This window comes from Hibiscus syriacus, unplaced genomic scaffold (assembly GCF_006381635.1).
Source record: "Hibiscus syriacus cultivar Baekdansim isolate YM2019G1 unplaced genomic scaffold, ASM638163v2 tig00110764_pilon, whole genome shotgun sequence".
Taxonomy (NCBI): domain Eukaryota; kingdom Viridiplantae; phylum Streptophyta; class Magnoliopsida; order Malvales; family Malvaceae; genus Hibiscus; species Hibiscus syriacus.
In genome coordinates, this window is record NW_024062852.1 from 184,925 (window position 1) to 205,033 (window position 20,109).

Consider the following 20,109-nt stretch of genomic DNA (forward strand, 5'->3'; position numbering starts at 1 on the left):
CAAGAATTTCCAGTATGTCATGGGGGAACCGATACCCCCATAGGGGGGAACCGATTCCCCCTAAAGGAAAATTGGGAATATGGGTTTAATTAGTTAGTTTAAGTTGCTAGTATCCAATTACAAGGTGTAGGTATCTAATGATGGTCTCGAAATGTACGTTTATGTAGATTCTACGCATAAAGCAATTCCGGAACGTTTGGCAAGTAAGATCGATCAAGGGAAAGATAAGAGATTGGAATTGACTAGTGAGGCCAGGTGAGTGCATATTCGATAGTATATGATGTGCGATGGGAATAAGACTTGCGATGAGTCTATTTCCTGAAGTGTTACACATGAATGCTGATTAAAGAAATGAGTTGAATATGCATGTATGTATGCTTGATTATATGGATCGATCTGTTCTTTTATGTGTTAGATGATAAAGTATAAGTAATTACATAAGAAAGGTTATGAATTAGATGAGATGTAAAACTAGTGATCATAGTAAAATATAATATATATTATATGATAAGTGAAATAAGTTGGATAATATTGATCTATAGGATGAAGTGAGAATAGTACACTAACTAGGAGATTTGAACATAAATGATAAGATGACATATAAGATAAGCTAGATGGGAAAGATTCATATGTTTAAATAAAGCTATAACACATATGTTGAATGATAGAAATTTGTGAAGTTATGAGAATATTATACGAGTTATATGAAATTGAATTAAGTAAACAGATTAGATTATACATAAAGAAATAATAGAAGTGAGATGTGTTTATAAGTCTGACAGAGATGAATATGAATATGAATTATAAGAGTGCTATGATTTATATTAGGATAAATCTTGAGGATATATATATGAAATAAAATGAAATGAGTTATATGAATACATAATTATGTGATGAAATGGTGGATTACCTGAACATGTGAATAGATATAGGTCTAAGAGAAGGCATAAGATTAAGATATAAGCATGTGACTATAAGTATATATATGTGCTAAGTGATATGACTTATAGGTATTTCTATTAATATGTTACATATATGTTATGGATGTTAAATGAATTATGTGATGTATAAGAAATGATATGAATATATATATATATATATATATATATATATATTATATATATATATATATATATATGTGAAAACAAGTATATGTTATGAGATAAGACTTATGACTATAAGCTACGGGAAAGTGTTCTAGGTGTTTCGATGTATTATATAAAGTTATATGAACTAGGTGATAAAGGTATGTAAATGATATGCATATGTGTTAAAGGTATGAAAATACTATGTCTACGCGATATGAACTACGGGAAATGTATAAGCCCATGTTATGTAGATGAGAACTATAGGTATAGTTGGCATGCCAAGGGTAGAGGGTATACTCGGTTCTTTAGGACATATGTATATCCTTTGGAACCTGTGTGAAGTCTTGAAAGACACATACTTGATCCATAGTAATGTATATGATTCTTAAGGAATATGTGGTCCTTATGGACATCATATATGGCACTACGGTGCAATTCTACGGGCACTTCGGTGCAATTCTACGGGCACTTCGGTGCAATTCTACGGGCACTTCGGTGCAATTCTACGGGGCACTTCGGTGCATTTATACGAGCTGTGGTGACAGCATAGTGCACAACCTCACATTACTCAAATACCTTAGGTTCTCAATATGCTATCATGGGCCAATAAACTTATTAATACAGATTCATGAATGTTACAGTCATACGCTTACAGGTATGGATAATGATGAAGTATGTGTATGCATGTATTTCTGCAATTATCTGATATGATTTATACGATATGAAAAATGCATGAAATTGCTGTAACATGATAGAATAGACAGCATGTATCAATATAGGTTTTAAAGTGCATTATAAGTTGTTATGCCTCACTAAGTCTTCGACTTAGCGTGATTGTTTCACACGTAGGTTTCGAGAAGAGTAAGGAGTGATGCGGGGCAAGACATGTCAGTTTTCCTTACCAAAAGATCAGATCAGAAATATTTGACAAAGTATGTTTTTGGTTATGTATAAAGTGTTGGCATGTAATAAGTCATTAAGTACGAGCACTCTGATAAGTCTGTATTTGGTTTTAAATAAAGTTTTAAATTTCCCGGGATTTTTCTAAGAGTCAAGGTTTAAAAAGTCAATGTGACACTTCGGACTCGTATTCGGGGTCGGATACGGTTGGGGTGTTACATTTAATGGTATCAGAGCTATGGTTTAGCCGATTCTCGGCATAAACCGAAGTCCAAAAATGTCATAAAAGGTGTACATGCCAACATAGATTGAAAAATTTCTGATCTGATAGTGTAAGGAATACGTAGTCTTGCTAATAAAATAAGAATAGTTTAATACAGTAGAAATCCGATCGTGATAATTTCAAAGTAAGTGAAAGGTGATATTCCTGATTGTGATAGCTATTCACTTGCCCTGGCCAGGCAGGATGAAGAGCGGACACCTCAGGAAATGCCTAGTAAGATCAAAAGTTGATTTCAGAAAGCTGAAATCATATCTGAATAATGATAGAAAATTTCATCGTTTGGAATCGGAAAAACGATGTAGAGTAGTTTTGCTATTATGTGAAAAGATAGAATATGGTGAACGGGTGTCACCATAAGAATGTTAAAAAGATCTAATGACGTGATGATTATGTATAGAAAAAACTCAAGGATAAGTGCATTAGTGACAAGCGTATAAGATGTATATGTCAGAGCTTATGAGTTTGGAACGAAGTGATAATATTGCGCATAAACAAGAGTATGTTTATGATAGGGTTTGCAGTTAAGATGGAAAGAGTTAGCATTGGCTAACTAGAGTATGTGATAAAATGTACTGGAATTATAAGATTATAAGATATTTTCAGGATATGATAACCAGATCTGCAATGGATCTGGATATAGTTGCATATTTGGATCATAGTAATGTGGTATAGTAAAGGAAAAGGAAGTAAGAATTGGTATATTTAAATAAAGCTGAGGATTGATAAGAAGAGTTTGAGAATATGTATATTCGATGATCAGATTATAGGACACAGGAAGTCAGAATGTTGAGTTTGAATAAAAGAAATTTCGGGATATATGAGAATAGAGGTGAAATTGATAAGTTGAGTAAGTGAATTTTAAGATAATTTCGATTTGACAGGATGTATGTGTTTGGTTGATTAGGGTTTGTACCCTAGATTGAACATATTATTGACTAGCTGTCAGAGTAAAGGGATAGAATAATAGATTGAAGGAAAGATAAGTTGAGTTAATTGATTATGATGTGAATTTGATATGGTTGTATATTCTGAGCAGATAGCTATGATGTAGAAACTGAGATAAGTATTTACATGGAATCTTCAGGAAGAAAAAATACAAGTATAAGAATATAAGAATGAAGTTATGTATAAGAAATGGGTTATTAAAGTAATGAAGATGCAATGAAGATTGGTACATAAAGATGAGCATAAGTAATAAGACAAGAGTATGTGAACATGAAAGGAAATATATGATTATGTATAAGGAATAAAGAAATGAAAGGGATTGATTTAAAGGATCAGATACGATGACTATGAAAGTACAGAGGACAATTTTGATATAGAAATAAGACAAGTGTGCAAGGTGATGTGAAAATATTGTTTGACTCCTTAAAGTATATGTGTAATCACATTGAGAAGATTTAAAGTTGTGTTTTGGTCAAATGATGACGAAATACAAGTTTGGTATGGTTATAAGATAATTAAAGATTGATAAAGAATTTGATTGATTAAGGATTTTGAGTGATAAGAACTGATGCTATTGGTTATATGATAAGTAACATGATAAGGATGTATAAAGGAAAAAGGTAGTAGAAGAACTAAGAGAAGAAAGATTAAGTAAAGGAAGCAACATAAGAACATTTGAAGATATGTTCTTACTAAGATGTTCAGTGAAAAATTCGAGGATGAATTTTCTTAAAGGAGGGGAGATTTGTACATCCGCACTACCGGGTTAGTGACCAAATTGTAAAGTTTTAGAATTGGTGACTAAAGTAGAAGAATGAAAGAATTCAATGATTATTTGAATATATATATATTGAAGGTTATTTGGTAATTATTAAAGGACATTAAGGGTATTATGGTCATTTGACCAGAAAGATTTTTTATAATTTTTTTTAAAGGGTAATAAGCACGTATGAAGAAGAGTCCAGAGCATTCTTCAGTCTTCTTCCTCTCAACCGTAAAGCTTGGTATAAGGTAAGTGAGTCTTTAGTTGGTTAATTCTTTCGTTTAAAGCTTGTTTTGATTCTTGGGATATTAAGAAAGATTAAGGAAAGCTTTAGGTGGCTTAAACCTCAAAGATTAACAGTTATGAGAAATAAGAAAAATGAGTTTTTAAGTGAATTTTTGATATGGAAGGAGTTAATAGATTGTGAAGTTGAATTTGACTTGTCAAGGATTAAATTAAGAGATATGAAGTGATAGAATGGGTTTTAGAACATGTTGGAAATTTAGTGTGATTCTTGAATGACATGTAAATGATAGAATTTTGAGTTTAAAGAAGTGATTATGGAGTAGAAATGAGTTTAAGTATGTGTATGAAAGTTAGGAATATTAAGGGAATGAAAGTATGATATGTTGAGCTGAAAATGAAGGATTTTCGAGCTCAAAATATGATTTCTGGGCAAGGGGAATCGGTACCCTTCAAGGGGAACCGATACCCCTTCAACGAACAAGAATTTCCAGTATGTCATGGGGGAACCGATACCCCCATAGGGGGAACCGATTCCCCCTAAAGGAAAATTGGGAATGGGTTTAATTAGTTAGTTTAAGTTGCTAGTATCCAATTACAAGGTGTAGGTATCTAATGATGGTCTCGAAATGTACGTTTATGTAGATTCTACGCATAAAGCAATTCCGGAACGTTGGCAAGTAAGATCGATCAAGGGAAAGATAAGATTGGAATTGACTAGTGAGGCCAGGTGAGTGCATATTCGATAGTATATGATGTGCGATGGGAATAAGACTTGCGATGAGTCTATTTCCTGAAGTGTTACACATGAATGCATGATTAAAGAAATGAGTTGAATATGCATGTATGTATGCTTGATTATATGGATCGATCTGTTCTTTTATGTGTTAGATGATAAAGTATAAGTAATTACATAAGAAAGGTTATGAATTAGATGAGATGTAAACTATGTATCATAGTAAAATATAATTATATTATATGATAATGAAATAAGCTGGAATATTGATCTATAGGATGAAGTGAGAATAGTACACTAACTAGGAGATTGAACATAAATGATAAGATGAACATATAAGATAAGCTAGATGGGAAAGATTCATATGTTTAAATAAAGCTATAACACATATGTTGAATGATAGAAATTTGTGAAGTTATATGAGAATATTATACGAGTTATATGAAATTGAATTAAGTAAACAGATTAGATTATACATAAAGAAATAATAGAAGTGAGATGTGTTTATAAGTCTGACAGAGATGAATATGAATATGATATAAGAGTGCTATATGATTTATATTAGGATAAATCTTGAGGATATATATATGAAATAAAATGAAATGAGTTAGAATACATAATTATGTGATGAAATGGTGGATTACCTGAACATGTGAATATATATAGGTCTAAGAGAAGGCATAAGATTAAGATATAAGCAATGACTATAAGTATATATGTGCTCTAAGTGATATGACTTATAGGTATTTCTATTAATATGTTACATAATATGTTATGGATGTTAAATGATTATGTGATGGTATAAGAAATGATATGAATATATATATATAATATATATATATTATATATATATATGTGAAAACAAGTATATGTTATGAGATAAGACTTATGACTATAAGCTACGGGAAAGTGTTCTAGGTGTTTCGATGTATTATATAAAGTTATATGAACTAGGTGATAAAGGTATGTAAATGATATGCATATGTGTTAAAGGTATGAAAATACTATGTCTACGCGATATGAACTACGGGAAATGTATAAGCCCATGTATGTAGATGAGAACTAGGTATAGTTGGCATGCCAAGGGTAGAGGGTATACTCGGTTCTTTAGGACATATGTATATCCTTTGGAACCTGTGTGAAGTCTTGAAAGACACATACTTGATCCATAGTATATGTATATGATTCTTAAGGAATTCTATGTGGTCCTTATGGACATCATTATATGGCACTACGGTGCAATTCTACGGGCACTTCGGTGCAATTCTACGGGCACTTCGGTGCAATTCTACGGGCACTTCGTGCAATTCTACGGGGCACTCGGTGCATTTATACGAGCTGGTGACAGCATAGTGCACAACCTCATACTCAAATACCTTAGGTTCTCAATATGCTATCATGGGCCAATAAACTTATTAATACAGATTCATGAATGTTACAGTCATACGCTTACAGGTATGGATAATGATGAAGTATGTGTATGCATGTATTTACTGCAATTAATCTGATATGATTTTATACGATATGAAAAATGCATGAAATTGTTGTAACATGATAGAATAGAACATGCATGTATCAATATAGGTTTTAAAGTGCATTATAAGTTGTTATGCCTCACTAAGTCTTCGACTTAGCGTGATTGTTTCACACGTAGGTTTCGAGAAGAGTAAGGAGTGATGCGGGGCAAGACATGTCAGTTTTCCTTACCAAAAGATCAAATCAGAAATATTTGACAAAGTATGTTTTTGGTTATGTATAAAGTGTTGGCATGTAATAAGTCATTAAGTACGAGCACTCTGATAAAGTCTGTATTTGGTTTTAAATAAAGTTTTAAATTTCCCGGGATTTTTCTTAAGAGTCAAGGTTTAAAAAGTCAATGTGACACTTCGGACTCGTATTCGGGTCGGATACGGGTTGGGGGTGTTACAGCGTCGGGCAAGGTTCTCGGCGAAATTTTAATTGCTTGGTCTCGGTGAACGACGCGACCAATCGGCGAGTGACCGGTTGGATTGCGATCGGAGAGAAGCTGCGGTTTGACCAGTGTGGGTGGTGTACTTCAACGGCAATCGGACAGGCAAATCAATGATTGGCAGCCGGAAGCTCTCCTTGCGATTAAGACGCGACAACAGCCAAATCAGGCGATTGGAGTACCGGGGTTAGGTCGCCAGTCGTTGCTGAGGTCGTTAGCGACGACGGAGCACTTCCACGACGGTCAGAGATGCCTGATCGAAGGGCCAAAACACATAAAATTGGGGGGGTTCTAGTTCCTTTGACCAGCATGGGTAATTGGTTTTCCCCCATTACAACGGTTTTTTTTCATTTTAATTTATTTTTTATTTGCAAAAATTATTTTTTAATATTAAAAAATTTGTCACGTGATATTTTTAATGAGTTAACGGTCCATCACGACGTGACCCATTTTAAGTTACAGAATGAAACTTTAGGCACCAAACTGAAATAAAAAAAAAACGTTACACTGAATTGAAAAAACATATATAGGTTGGACGCATTTTTGTATATTTAAGCCTATTTATATTTTTTATCTTTGTAACGTTAAACACACACTCATATATATATATATATATATTTAAGCCTATTTATATTTTTATCTTTGTAACGTTAAAACACACACACACATATATATATATATATATATATATATATATATATTATAATATATATATATATATATATATATATATATATAGATTTATAATTGTATAATAATTATTATGAATATCCTTTCAACTCTCTATAACAGCTTTTTATGTCTATGATTTTACCCCTATGATGATTTTATAACTCATAACACAAAAATAATTGAAAAACAATATCTTCTTGTTATTGGTCTTCTTCTTTTTGGTTTATAAATTCTATAATTTTGTACACTAATTATGTTTTAAAGGTTATGTTTATTTAAATGTTGTAACAATTAACATTTAATTTTTTATACATGATATTTTTTAATCATGTTATATTAATTCGAGGAGAAAAAAGAGAGTATTTAGCAGGACAAAGAAAAAGGAGAAAATGAGAAAAACAAGCTGTACATCTCATGAAAGAAGAAACAGATACAGAAACAAGGTAATGAATGGTATGGTACCAATACCAATTCAAGATGGCGGGAGGGTCATGTAATAATAGGGATTTAAATAACAGTTCGTTATCGGAATAACAGCTATATAGCAATAATGATTGTCTGAAACCATTATTGTACGACCGCGATACCACTATAGTATTTGTTATGTCTGCAATTGCAACAAGTGCAACTCAACGGAAACATGACCACACCGCGATATATCCCTGACCACAACCGCAATAAATCCCTGGTACCAAATACCAATCCAAAATGGAAGGAGGGTCCTGCAAACTCTGTAATTGCTAAAACGACGTCCATGCTCGCAAAAATTTACCTACACAATCGAAACAAAAACAACTGAGCTCCACACACACATGATCAATCAACATTCACACACAAAAACAAGCCTTTGTCCTTGATAACATCCAACCTATCTCAAAAACCATAATTTGCCAGACTATAGAGGTAGTCTTGTACAAGAGATTTTAGATTACATATCCAAAAAGCTAAGACAGTATCAAATGAGACATGGCTGCAATTCAAACCTAAATCTTTCCATTTTAGCATTTCATCAGTCACTCAGACTTGGTAAATTACAATTTGAATTCCATGATGTTTACAAGTGGAGTTCCGGGGCTCATTCTATTGTATAGTGAAAAGTGTAGATATTGTCAAAGCAAATGCAACAGATATAATCCTAAAATGAAATGTATACTATATACCTTACACACAAATATACACAGACATAATAGTAACAAGGCTGACAGACAAAAGAATTAACACAACTAATATATTAATTGCGAATTGCCCGTCGAGCTCAGTGGTAGAGCGCAGGCTCTTAACCTTGTGGTCGTGGGATCGAGTCCCACGGTGGGCAATTCATAATTGCCGGATGTCTTCCACGGAAATTGCTCTCAACCTAGCGTTGGGGGCCAGCCTACTACCCTACCTCCCCCTTATCCCATTACATATGGGAGTAGGGTGAGTCAATTTTAATATATATATTAATTGCAGTTGAAAACATATGTGCACAATTATAACATCTAATAAAGAAAATAGGGTAAACCATACAAATGGCGATTAAGTCTTCATTTTGGTCACTAATGTTTGAAAAGTTATCTTGTAGTCATAAACATAATCATTTATTACATTATTATTACTTAATTGTTAACGAAACTGTTAACTCCCCGTTAACAAAACAATGATGTGATGGTAAAAAATGGATTAATATATAATTAGTCTAACTATAATCTTAAAAAGAACTCTTAAAATTATCTATTAAAGATTTAACAGAAGTGATTAATTCACTAGGCCTATGTTGATTTTGCTTACCCTTTCTTTTTATTTCCTTCTTTATTTTGCTTTCTTCTCAACAAAACTATCACCTTTTCTCACACAAACTGGCTGCCCTCTAGAACCACCATCGTCCGGCCCTGCTTCTGGTCAAGTAAAACACCAGCACCACCTTTTGACGACCAGAACACGACTCCAACCTTTGTTTCTCCCAAATCCACCCTGAAAACAGTCTCAAACACTTGAAACTTCTTTAACCCCGATGTCCTTTTCCGGTCGTGGGTTTCAAAATATGTTTCTCTCCTCGAAACCACCATTTGGATTGGCCTGAAACCTTCCAAAACGCCACAAGGCCTGATACTTCCCTTTTTCTCTTATTTCCCTTTTGGTTTTGGTTGTTGTTGGGATTTTCCTTTTTCACTTATTTCCCTTTTGGTTTTGGTGGTTGTTGGGATTTTCTCTGGTTATGTTATGGTGGTTGTTGGTTTTTTGATGTCGGGTGGTAAAACAATTGCTTGTGGATTGTAGGTTGATCGATGAGGGTCGGGATTGGATGTTATTGGGGATTGAGGTGATGAGGAAAAGGTGTTTGGAGAAGACTGGTTCAGTGGCAGTGATGGTGGCTGAGTGTATGAGTTGAAGTTTGGTTGCAGCAACAGTGGTGGTTGGTGGTTCTTACTAAGAATTCTATATTTATTTGATTTCTTCAAAGAAATTTAAAATTTTATACAAATCCTATATATTTCTTGAGGTTTTTAGAATTTTGAAGTATGAAATTGACAATGCACTAAGGTGCCAGATCTAGTTCAAGCAACAGCAAAGAGTCCAGTCAACATTCTATGAAAGCATTGAAAGATTAAAGAGACTTCATCCTCATCACTAGAAGACTAGAAAGTTTCAACTCTGGCCTAAAGACGAATCTGCTTCAAAACACCCTATGATGATATATAGGAAATCATGGCTGATGAAAACAATATTAGGGGCGAGTAAATAGTCAGTTAAACCGATAACCAAACTGATAAATAATCAATATGAAAGAACAATCAAATTATTTAATTGAATTGCACATAAATGTTAATTTAACATTGATATTTTTTTTATTTTAAAAATAATCTTAAAAGGGAAAAAAAAGTAAAGAATTCAATGATCAATTCAGTTTATTTGGTTACCTACAGGCACTCTCCTATACCCCAAGATCAGCAAATTTAAGAGTATACTCAGCGAGGTCGGGTGAAAGACCACTTTCAACCAATTCTCTGAAAAATTGCTCTGTTAAGGGAACATTAGACTGTCACCACCTGTTTTAGGATTGATGACAGTGGTATGTCTACTTCACAAGGTGGGAATTATAGGATTGAGAAGCTTTCTATAGTAGAGGCAACACCAGCTCTTTCTACTGCTAATGTTCATCACCATGGATCCAAGGAGGTAACCACGAGGGGCATCCCAATGAAAAATCCTCTGAAGTAGCGAGAAGGAGAGAAACGGACTTCAAATTGGTGGAAGGAAGGTCATACAATGGTAGTAATGGCGTAGAAGTGGATACGTCACGATATTCATTAAGAACCTACCGGAGAAGATCCATTGGAAGAGATTCAGATCTTTATTTTGCACTCATGGTCATGTTATTGATGCCTTCATTCCTAATAGAAGGAATGCAAAAGAGTTTGTTTTGGTTTTTTTCGCTTTGCAACAATTGAAGAAGCAAGTAAAGCGATTCAAACATGAATGGTGCTCATATTTACGGCATAAAATAAGAGTCCTTGGCTAAATATAATCGTCGACAGTCTATTGGAGAGAAAGACCTCGACAGTCGTTCAACGTAAGTTGGGAGGTAGATGTTTTGAGGATAAACATTGTGAAGTTGACGGTGTTGTGGACGAAGACAAACTTCAAGTGTTGAGTAACTGTTTGTAGGGTGGTGCAAGAACTTCATCAAATTAGGCAATCTTGCTAACCAAATGCAAGCTAAAGGTCTCGTTGGTTTCATGCTATGAGAGTGCTGGAAATGTAGTTCTTATGGTTTTTGAAGACTCTGATTCGTTGAGAAGCTGAAGGATGAAGTTAGAGACTCTTGCAGAATGATTTCCATAATGGAAACTTGGTCAGAGAGCCTTGTGGTGGAGTGCCGGCGCGTGTGGTTAGTTTGTGAAGGTATTCCTTTCCACGCTTGGAATTGGGATACTTTCAAAATATTGCAACTAGTGGGGCAAGTTAATAGCAATTGACAACAGTTGTGAGTTTCCATCGTCTTTTGATCGGGCAAAATTCAAATACTCACAAATGCTCAAGGGAGAATTGATTTATTGGAGTTGAGGTCGGTGATAATTTGTTCAAAATCTTGTTGCATGAAGTTGATCCTTCCTTCAAACCTAATTCTTGGATCCCTGAAGATTGCGATATTTCATTAGAACTTGTTCCTCCAATGATCGTGATTGTTCAGCAGCTGTATTCAGAGACGTTTTTTAGTTTGTGGTTGTAATTGTTGGTTTTTATTTGCTATGTTATCTTCATCTTGAGGTGTATTTTAGAAATAGGGTTATTGTCTTAGGGGCTTTTTGTTTGAAGATGGAAAATTTTTAGGTGATATGGTTTGTAATGGTGTATATTCTCGTATGTGGGTTCGGAGTTACCATATGTACTTGATCTTCTATTTAATAAAATATGAGGCACTCTTTTCTTTCTTCCAATGTTCTTCAACATACTTCTAAGTATGTGGAATAATACAAAGGGAGTTTTTAATGAGACTTCCAACTTCTATAAAAAAAAGTTTATTTGGTTATTTCAGTTTTGACAATAAATCAGTATGGTTTATTCAGTTTTAATGGTTTAACCGATTTAATCAGTTTATTGATATATAAAAACCGAACCGACCAACTGTACACCCTTAATAAATATCGACCCCGGAAATAACCCCTCCAGATGCACAAATCAGATTATTTGGGATCCTTATTGTGACGATCAACACTATAACATTCTTAAAACCTTGAGAACATTTCTAAACCAAAAGGATTCCAAGGACTCATTAACAAGTTCTAAATCCACAAAGTTTTACTGCATATACGCAATTTTCAGTACGAAAAAGCAGCCATCTAAAAGGAAGGATAATAACGGTCAACTAACAACTATCATTGCATGACAAACAGTCAAATATAAATCAAAGACCATCCCTAAATTAACTAGTCAAGCAGGTCTGGATTCACGAAATAAGCTATGGCGATTACCTAGATGAAGGAGATTTCACGGGCTAACTCCCCGTCCCTTGTCCACTGGAGTATTTGTTTGCTGCTGCTGCTGCTTCTGCTGGACCTGGAGCAGTAGGCTAGCTGCAAATTGCAACGTTGACTGATATCGCTCCTATTATCAACCTCCACATCTGACGTGCCTTGACCAGCACCAGAAAGAAACGGATTGCTGTGGCTGTACTTGAATAGGAAGGTCCGGTTTTTTCTGTCAGCTTGCATAAGATTTTGTGCCTGGGAAACAGTAGCACCATGAGCCTGATTAGACAGAACAATTGGATTGCTCAGCTGCTGAAGAGTTGGTGCACCATACAACCCAGAAGAATCGGTTTACATGCATCATTCATAGCCTTTCTGTGTACCAGGAGGAACTTGAGGCTGGAAATGCTGGTTAATAGGGTAGAAATGCACCATGTTCACTTGAGATGGGATATTGAAATTAGTCAATGGCATTGATGATGCAGCACCTTGCTGTGGCATGACAGACTCCTGAAACTGAGTGCCGCCGTGGGCCATTTGGGCTGAATGAGCAGGTGTACTTGATATTGTGGAGTAATGCTGAGTGGTGGTAATGTGCTGAAGGATTAAACTGTTGGAAAGATGGGGCTGCAGACTCAGAAGTTGTTGGTCCTGGTTCCAATTTGTGCAGAAGCTCCTTTAGGTGCAATTGTTTGAGCAAATGAGGACTGTGTAGTCAATGGAGCTGAACACCTCCGACAGAAGCAGACTGCGAGTTGTCGGGAGAAAGGAGGCTAGAGTAGCTATCAGATCGGGTGTTAAAAGAAACACCAGTTTGGGACAGTGCTGCTGCAGTATTGGGTTGTTGACTTTGCATGGTAGATTGTCTGGGTGGTATTGCGGGAGGTTTGGAGTCCTCATGCAAAACCCTTCCATATGTCGGTTCTTCCTTGAGATGACCATAATCAGGATGAGAAAGAAGAGGTGGATGTGGTATGATGCAAAATCATCTTCACTGTCCGGTAAGAAGAAACAACATCAAATCCAACGGCCTCACGGTAGTGTTTTGCTAACATATCTAATCCTGTTCTGGCTGAACAGTTAACAACTTCGGGACTGAAGAAAACAGGAAATTCAGTAACAACATTGAAACAAGTAAATTTAACATAGTTCGAGGAAGCAACCTTCAAAAACAGGAACTTGTTAACCGATCTCTGAGATACTAGACATTAACGACTGCTAAATGTCAAATTTGCAGGTTAGATGTAACTTGCCCAAAAGGAATTCAAGAGAATTAGTTATCAACAAATTACAAGTGGCACAAAATAGTTCCAAAAGCCAACCCAAATTTCAGCTATTTTATCTACCTGTGCATTAGGTGTGTCTGATGTACCTGAATGTTACTAAATTCCTCCAATTTTAATGACCTATAGTGCTTGGCTGGGTGGTGAGTGGTAATGGGTATTTATATGACACAGGTATGTTCATTTTTTTCAAGTGTAGGACATGAATATTTTCAAGTAACAAACAAATGAATGTGTCCAACATCATTCTGAAACAGATACATCAGGTAAAACCACTATATGTTATGTCCAAAATGCAAACAAAGCAAATCACATTGGATATTTAAACGGCCCGAACAAGGAATCGAGCATTTTCTTACACAATGGAAATCTACAAAGAATTAAAGTACCAACGAAAAAAGAACAACACTTACAGTTCTGTCTCTGCCCCTTTCCAATGGTAATACATCGAGCATGACAAACAGGCATTCACCCTTGGCAATAATGCTCTCCATATGAAATCATTATCAGGAGGGGATGGTCCAGGTCCACTGGTAGTGACCTTTCCAGGCACAGGACTTAAATGATGCTTTCTCTGATCATTCACAAATGGACCTGAAGCACCTCCACAATTACCCCAAGATCATCTATAGGCATTGCGGTCTCTATCCTTGACCTTTTTGCATCTCTCTGCAATTGATTCACGTCATAAACATCCCATGAACCAGATGCTTGTCTCGGCGAAGACCTAAAACCTTGAGCAGAAGAAGAGGAGGCGATGGCCTTCCCAGATTTACACCGACGAGATTTTTAAGATCAGTATCCTGCATATTAGGATGTACAGACAAATCTTTGTATTCTTGATGACTAAAAGACTTGATCGGCACATTTGATCCAAGAATACCACTGGATGACAATGATCCAGATACTGTATTTGGTAGCAATGGGATGATTTTGACCAAGAATGTCCATCTGTGAAGGCCTAAATGGATGGTCACCGAGCATCATGCCAGGCCTTGGCCACTTTATGCCTGAATCAAAGCATAATCTCTCCCAGGTGCAAGTTCACTGTTTGAGTACATAATGGTGATCCTTGGATCATTAAATAAACGACCCTGTAAGCCCTCCTTTGCACACCGAGCTTCCTCCACACTCCTGACTCCACAAAGGCATAGTTTCTTGAAGGGAAGCTTTTCACGTTCTCAATCTCACCAAAGAGAATCAGGGCATTATGAAGCATTTGTTCATCGATTTGAACAGAGGGAGGAAAACAACCCACAAAACTTGCTAGGCTGATCATCAACTTGTCGGCAACCTAATGAGAATGCTGACAAAATGATTCAATATATCAGATACAAAAATATTCAGTCATGTGATAACATCGGTGCAGGAACAATGAAAAACATTATGTAAATCTAGATCAAAAGAAGTTTTTTTATTTAGAAACTCACTGTTCTCTTTGCAACAGACTGGCTGTCAGAAGACCCCATCCTACCAGAAAAAGTCCCATCCTTAGGTCATGAGAATTAAACATTGATCCTGTGAAAAGGATCAATGAGGAAAATTCATTCAGTATGACAACTACCAGCAATAAAGCATTTTAAACGAGTATTTCAGATACATGCAAGGAAAGGAGAACTGGATTGACGTAAAATATGCACAGGAAAATATTAGTAACAAAATCTAGATGCCAATTCTAACCAAAAGCCAATATGTGTTCTTTTTCCTTAAATTATCCGTACATGGATAGATAAATATCTTCCATCAAATGCGCAAACCTATACATGAATTTTAATTTTGGTCAATTGCATACATGAAATTTTGATTTGATCCATTTGTTTCAAATTACAAACATGACCTCGTTTTACGTTTAAATATTGTATACAAATAAGTATATTTATGTAACCAAAAAATAAAATAATTATATTTATTCAATTAAAAATGTATTTGTTATTTAAAACTTACATAATTGAATAAAAATCAGAGGTTTATGCATAAAACTGAACTGAAATAAAGTTACATGTGTACAATTTCACAGTCAAAGTTGGTGTATAAAAACTACGGGTTTGATGAAAGTTGATGTATAGTTTTGATATTTATCCCTTCTAACAATTAAAAAAAAAGACTTAAAATTCTAAATGCAGGTACTTACTCTTCTTGAAGTGTAGGATCTCAAAAATCAACACGTATAAGTTCACCACCTAGTCGCTTCCCGCTCATGCTTCATGGCCTGGGAAGCATCTTCCATTCTGAATATTCAGCAAATGCGGTATTACGATCTCTAAGGAACTTGAAATCTTCAAGTTTACCGAACTACGAAAACTCTTCTTCCAGTCTTCTTTGGAAACAGTCTGGCTAATTCCACCGATCCATAGATTCTTACAAGGTTTTGCCTGAGGAATTTCACAACAAACCCCAAAAAAGTATCAGAAGTTAGACATGGCTTCTCACACAGCAGCAGCACAAATTAGGAGGGTAAACACACTAAAATCATAATTAAAACATATTTATCTGTAATGCTCGATTTCATATGATTGAAGAAATGCAATCAAGTGTATGGATTTGGTCCCTTTCTACATGAACAATTTCAACACTCTTTTAAGTCGGCCATATTTACAAACCCCAACTAGCAGGTGAGCAGTACTTGCCTTCCGTCTTTTCTAAACAAAAATATATATTATTTTGGTCAAACGCATCACTGTACGTACTCCATCATCCAGAATAAAAATAGATATATAAAGTTCAACTAATTGTCAAATTCCATTAATCACCTAGTTTTTTTTAATTGTCATTTAAATTTACCAAAATTTGATCGAACAAAGATCCATTAACTTGGAACGTTTTCTGAGGGGGGAAAGTAGTGTAAAATCAATTAAAAACCAAATCAGTTTTGAAGGAAAATCAATTAAAAACCAAATCAGTTTTAAAGGAAAATTATGCATTGTTTGCTCTTTTATGTGTAGGGAAGAATCCTCTAAATATATATGAAAAATTAAAAAGAAATCCGAATATTAGCGTAAAACATGTACACTCGCAATATAACCTTGGCTTGTGTGTTCGATTGAATTGCTATAAAGATCGTTGGTGAATTCATAGGAGTAATTTTTTCTGTTCATTTTTCTTATTCGGCTTACAATTGGATAATTTTGGCCCAAAGAAGGAGAAATCAACCCTGAACATTATCTAATCATCTTACCAACGGTTGGAATGATTTTACTCGTTTTGTAGAAAGAAGTTGGTGCATTCCAAATTAGGTTTTCGAGATCCAACTAGTGAAAACAAAGCCCGACCCTATACCAACTAAAGTCGGATTGAATCTACCGAATGAAAAAACGAACAAGGATGTTTCCCCCTACAAATCTTTTGTTAAAGACGCGGGGAATCAGAAAACCAAAAACTTTACTAGCAGCACGAATGGAGGATTTTCTACTAAGAGTCTAAAATACTTGAGATATATATAATTTGAATTTTCTCTTTCCGTTGAGAGATTGACATAGCAGGACGTATAATTTCATCAATTGTTGCTTTTAACCACTAAAGAATAAATACAAGTTGTTTGATATAAGGAGCAAGGTTCATTTGTTTTGGTCTTCTATTTGTACAATCTTCGAAGAAAATCAAATTATAGTAGAAAACCCAAATTACTGAGCTCTCAACCCTCAGATCCTTGAATTTTTGAAAACCACTTAGCTCTTGCGAAGATTTGCCAGTTCCAATAAAGAAATAAGTACCAGAATTATACCGTCCACAACTCAGTTTCAATCATCTATACCCAGATAAATTTTGATTCTTTTTAACTGATTAAGCTCGCACTAATCTCATATTTTGATGCATTCCATGTTTAAATTCGAGTTTTCACGTGAATGGGACGAATAATTTGTGAAAAAAATCGTTCAAAAAAAATACGGATTTGGTAGAGACCTAAAACATCGATTTCTCTTCAAGATTCCTTCAAAATATAAACAGAAATAGTTATACAAAAATTTTGAAAAACCTAACGAGACGGAAAAGAAAAGAACAACGAAACGAACCGGTCGAGCGAAATCAATCTTGAGATGGTTTCCGTGCAAGGTGGCTCCTTGGAGAGCCTCCCTCGCCACCATGGCATCCTCCACGCGCTTAAAGTAGACGAAAGCATAGCCTCTCGCAGAGTACGTGGTGACGCTATCGAGTGCGCCGAATTTGTTGAACAACTCCGTCAGATCTGAGTCCACCGCCTCGACCGACATGTTCCCCACCCACAAATGGTTCGACGGCGGTACGGATTCGTCCGATTGATTGCCTAGCTTATGTAAGTTCACCGGCGGCCCCATTGTACGGGTTTTAAAGTTAGGGCTTTAAGAAAGTGATAGAGCGAGACACGGGGAGAATGAGAGCCGAAACCCTTGAAAGTTTTGAAAAATCGATTAAAATTGAATTTGAAAGAGAAAGATGGAAGCAAGGTGAATTTGGGGAAAATATATATAAACCTCAAGGAGAAAATGACGGGGCCACACCGAAACGTTGCCGTTTCAAAAACAGAGAGACCCACCATTTAAATTGAGGTCTAATTTAGGATTAAGTCCTGTATTATGATAAAATTTGATATTTGTTCCTTATAATTTAATTTATTATAATTTGGTTCCTTATAATTGTCCAAAAATTATAACATCATAAGTTATTAAAGTAATGATATAATTTCTTTTGAAACAACCTTAAACATACCTCTAACAAATAAATTTATTGTTGGTTTCACATGATGTTTATGCACATAAAGGATTTTTCTTATTTAAATAAAAGAATGATAAAGTTTTTTTTTATGTTTATATGACCATTTAACATATACACAACACATATTCATATGAAAAATAATTTAATATGTAAATAGGATAATTTTTTTTAATAAAATCATTTTGTTATGATATGTTAATAATAAAATCAAATTAGAATAAGAAGTAAACTAAAATAATTCAACACTTGGTTAAAAAAATATCAATTTACACTAATAATACATTTATGAGTTATTTTTTTATACATTTAGCGATGCATGCATATTGTATAAGGGTGGATTCTTTCTATTAGTTATCTATTTTATTGATTATTTCTATTCTAAAATTTTATTTTGTATTCACCCCACATACAAAATTTTTTTATTGTTAATATATATATATATATGCTCAATATTCTTAGATCTGTCACTATATACATTATAAATTAAATAAGGAAAAACCATATAAATTTATGTTTGCACAAATTTAATACATACAATAATCATCGACTACAATAAATATGACAGATTTTCTAATAAATTTATTTTGTTTTTATTTGTCTATATTGAAATTAAACTAGCTTTATGATCATAAGAAGACAATAAGAATAAGAAGCGTATATCGTTGTGGCAAAAAAGTCAAAATAATCCAAGACTTGCGTAAGAAGTATCAATTTGCACCAATAATACATTTATGAGTGGATTCTTTATGCGTTATAATACAACTGCTTTTTATACGTTATGATATAACTATTTTCTATGCGTTATAATTTGATTAAATAATTAAAAAGTTTCAATAAATTTTTTAAAACTGATTATATATATATATATAATTTGACTTAAAAAATTAAGGTTAAATTGCATTAATAATTCTTCAAATTTTAAGTCTTTTCACTTTTATTACTTTTATTATTATCATATGTCATTTTCCTTAATAAGTTAAAAACTGATCCCAATAAGTCTCTTACTGCCTTTAAGCCAAATCAAAAGTTTTTTTTTTATTACATACTCGTATTAAGCCTTGGAAAAATCACAAAAAATCCTTTCCATTGACACTCCGAAAGCCAATTCTCTGCAAATGATATTAAACAACGATAGTGGGCTTAAATAAGCTCAGTGAATGTCCAAAACTAACACGAGCATACACAATGACAAAGGTTAAGTTGACTTTGAACTCATGTTGGGTTGGAACTCGAAGATTTTGCCGACTTTGAACTCACCGGTTATGTTGTTACATGCGCTTGTCCTATACTTTGTTCACCATTAAACCATTTGAACCTGCAGGCTCTCCAGCAGCTGAGGGATAAGGCAATGAAGCGGGCGAAGTTAACAGAAGACAAGATTTGCGGAAAATTGAAGGAAGAGTATGAAACATCAGATGCAATTAGAAAAGAGTTGTGGACTCCCCAAACGGCACAAGCTGGAGGCCTGCAATTCCACTACCATTGCAGGAGCAGCAAGCGGCTGCAACATAAATATTACTTTTGGTTTCAACTTTGTCACACTTTATTTTGTGAAAAACTTTGCAACATTCCCAGAAGATAAATTT

The 20,109-nt window shown here is 34.5% G+C and overlaps 1 pseudogene; it reads right to left on the reverse strand.

Annotated features, from left to right (window-relative positions):
* Positions 1-8,068: 8,068 nt before the first annotated feature.
* On the reverse strand, positions 8,069-18,224 carry LOC120139618 (annotated as a pseudogene).
* Positions 18,225-20,109: the final 1,885 nt, after the last annotated feature.